Source organism: Aptenodytes forsteri, unplaced genomic scaffold (assembly GCF_000699145.1).
Source record: "Aptenodytes forsteri isolate BGI_AS27 unplaced genomic scaffold, ASM69914v1 Scaffold164, whole genome shotgun sequence".
NCBI classification, from domain to species: Eukaryota; Metazoa; Chordata; class Aves; order Sphenisciformes; family Spheniscidae; genus Aptenodytes; species Aptenodytes forsteri.
In genome coordinates, this window is record NW_008795527.1 from 2,857,129 (window position 1) to 2,861,206 (window position 4,078).

Below are 4,078 nucleotides of genomic sequence, written 5' to 3' on the forward strand. Positions count from 1 at the left end.
GAGTGGTTTTTGGGGTCCACAGTAGCATCGGTTTCTCAAGAGACTTCGAATGATTTGCTACCCATTACTGCACCTACAAGTATCTGTTTGAACAGGATAGCTTGACCATATTCAAAATTGTATAGTAAATTAACAGACCACTGTATCACTAGAATGAGTTGTGCATTAACATCAGGAAAATACATTCTCGTCTTTGGCAATTTATTCAAGAATACAGTTGCCTGAGTGTTGTTTCCTCTTCTGAGGCTTACCAAGGATTGTGTCTTTCTCTGAAACGTGTTGGGAGAGAAGAGGGTTCAGCAACATGAATTTTAAGTATAGACTGTAGTCCTTAAGTGAACTTGATGTAAGATGTAGAGCTGATAAAAAGTTTAATACTACTTGTACCACTTCAAAGGGTAAGAAAAGTTGACTCCTAACTGGCCCTTCCCTACTTTTGGATGCAAACTACTACAGAATACAAGATCAACATGTACCAGGGACCTGACCTCTTGTGAATGTTCTATTAGGGTGTACCAGACCCATAAGTTTACTTTGTTCCTCTCCTGGGATGAGTTGACAAATTTGGCTGATGGTTCATAAAAATCTTAACTTTCTGCTCCATGTTTCCCTTAGACTAAAAAATTTTTTATTAGCAAATAGTACAATCTTCCAAGCAGATACTTTTCTGATTAGGTAAGGACACAGTATATGCTTTCCCTCCTCTTCCAGCAGTTCCCAGAGGATGGGAGGACTTGAGCAGTTTTTGGCTCCTGGTTTTGTTTTTTCCAGCTCTGTTACTTCCACTAGTAAATACCTAATACTGTGGTTCCAGAAGGTCAGTTCTGCAGAACTCAAGAGTTCATTCTTCATCCAAGTCCAGCCTCCTTGTACTTAATCCAGATTTCATTTACACACATGCATTCTGTGGATGAATTCTACAAAGGCTGGGTAGCTTTAAAGAATAGGAAAACCACCTATTGTGAGAATTTCTTTTTAAAGAACAACCTGTGCATGTGTTGTCTGTGATTTCATTCAAGGCTATGGTTTAATATTGTTATATTAAAAAAGTCTTGAGTGACAGGTATGAAAAACTGAAGCCATTTAAGTAGATGGATCCATTAGTAAGTTTGCCAGAGAATATATCTTAATTCATCTTGGCTCGCCCTCCACCAGCTCAGTGCATAGCAACTTTTTCTCCCCCCTCTATTAAAAACAGTAAGTTCAGTAAGTTCCTGTTGTATTTGTGCTGCAATGGAAAAAAGAATGGTCTTTCTTTGTAGAGACTTCATAGAAGTCTCTTCCAAACAAGGTTTGCTTTTGTCAGATAAACTTGCTTGATATCTTATTACAGTTGTACTACTCATCTTGAAACAAAGCAAAAATTGGTATCTCCTATGTAAGGAGAGTTTTATTATAGTATTAGAATAGAGCAAGAGCAATTTACAGCTCTCAGAGGCTGCTTATTACTTGGGAACAGATCTAGAGAACAGTCTTACCTCAAGCTATATCCAAATGGATTGCAGACTTTGAGTGGAATGTAAGTTAGACTTATTCTCCTCTTGTTGATATTAGAGCTCAAGTTGCATATGTCCTAGGGTTCTGATGTTAGAGATTAGTAAGGGCTGTATGGCTTTATGTACACTTACTTTAAATAGATCTTCTTCTAGGAAAGCTAGTTTGTTAATTATTGTTTAGTATAAATCCTCTTTCTTGCTGCTAATCCAAGTTGAGAGTCTTGTGGAAAATACTCCAAAGTGCTTTTAACTCACAAGGCATAAACACACAGATAAATTTGCCATGTGTTATCTGGGCTGCAGTAGCTATGCATGCTTTCATCATGTGGCAAATGTGAAGTAACGTGGTTAGACCTGCAATGAAAGAGTGTCACCTAAAGTTGCTTTACTTCATGTATGATATAAACTAAGAATATATATGTGTCTAATAAAGGTTCAACAGAGATGGGACAACCTGACTGTTACTGAGATCCATCAGAAATAATTTTGTGGTATCATTTGAATCTTTGAGACTTCTTCATCTTTCCTGCAACTATCTTCCATCAGGACATCCAAATGACTCTGCCTCTTAGTCTTTTGGAATGAGGAGCATGGGGACATTTGAAGCTGCTCGGCAGTTTTAGCCAAAGTATTGCTTGATTTGTGGGGACAAAAGCAATTTGTTTTTAAATAAATCCTCAAACTCTACTCATCTGAACTCTTTGCAGGCACTTAAGAGGAAGAGACCAGGGGAAAAAAGTCTATTCAAAAGGAATTACACGCTGATGTACCTTGAAACAAGTCTTTTTGGGGAGAAATGCTGTGTAGTGTTTGCTGTGTTGTTTGAATTTTCATTACAGTTTTGGTATTTATAAAGTACATTCTCAATATAATTTTACAGCTTTTTTTCAAAATAGCATGTATTTACTTTATCCACTTTCTCTTGTTTTAATTCCATAGTGACTGGGGCATCTAATGCTTACAGTGGCCTATATCTTGCAGTTGAATCCACTCAAATGGAGCTGTAATTAAGGCATGCTTTTTTTAATCCTTCTGGGATTTTTTTTCTGTAAAAGGTTAACAGATGCTATAAATTAGGCCTTATTTTGGCCCACTTTGTGTTAAAAATTCCATTTTAGAGTTACTTTTTGTAAACTTTCTATGGGCTTCAGAAAAAATTGTATTGTTAACTGAAATTTGTTAATCTTTCCTTTAGAACAGTCTTGGGTTTGCCAACTCTGTCCATACATTGTTGCAGTCCAACTTGATCTATTATTTAACTAGTACCAAATGTGGCAATCTTCAGCAGAACAGTAGGTTGTCTGCCTGTTTTAATAGATCCCACACACCTAACGTGGAATTCAGGCTTTTTCTTCCTTTTAGGGAGAGATGAGTCTAACAGATATTCTTAATTTTTGTCTTCAAGGAAAATAATTATAAAATTAGATTTCTTATTTGTGACACTCAAATGTGTATTGCTGTGGATGCATATGTGCTTGAGGTTAAACAGTGTATTCAGAAGGGTATATGCATTTTTTTAATGCATGAAGGTAAAATAAGGACAGTCTGTCTTCTGTGCATCTCAACTGCCTTAGCTCTCAATAGAATGCCTCTGCTACTTTAAAAATCAAAGACCTGATCAGCAAAAACTTTGTCCTCTTTCTTTTAGTTCAGCTTTTTACAGATTTCATTTCAAAAGTTCATGCTTTTGCCAAAAAAGACTTGCCTCCAAATACATGGTCATAAAAGCTTGAAGTATTGTCCATAGTCCAATGGATAATGCCAGCCAAGGATGCTCTTACTGTTTTTACTGGTCAAATGAATCCTGTGTTCTCTGGGAGCCTTTAATCTGAAAATAATGCTTGATGGATCAGTAGAAATAGGTGAAAAAATGCATCTCTTGGATAAATGTGGTGTCAGCTATGGACTTGGAGTATCCAGGACTCCTCTGGACACTTTTAAATCATGGGTTTCTTGCTTTGAACAGTCAATATTGGCACAGGCATTTGTGCTATTAATGGGGCTCAGTAGGGAATGGTTACTATTGTCAACCCTGCTGAAGCATGAGACATTGCAAAAGCCTTTGTCTGCCTTCACAGGAATGAAAGTAGGGCTAGTAGATTGTGTGATTCTATAGGAACTGATGAGGTCGTTGCTTCAATAATTGTAGTTAGGACTAGCCTTTGTGTTTGTTAGCACACAGTATTATCCTTAAAAGCCTCACTTCACAGCAGGGTTTGACACACAACCTATACCATTCAGAGGCTACTAATCCATATTGTCATCATTATACCTTTAGAGACCATCAGTACTGGTTAGAAAGAGTTGGTAGTTAGCTAGGTGAGTATCCTTCATGACAATCCTTCCTGTTTCTTTGTTGATAGAGGATGACAGAATGGATGAGGTTCGAATGGACCTCTGGAGATCATCAAGTCCAACCTCCTTTGCTCAAAGTAGTGAAAATTAGAATCATAGAATAGTTTGGGTTGGAAGGGACCTCTAAAGGTCATCTAATCCAACCCCCCTGCCGTGGGCAGGAACATCTTCAACTAGATCAGGTTGCTCAGAGCCCCATCCAACCTGACCTTGAAAGTTTCCAGGGA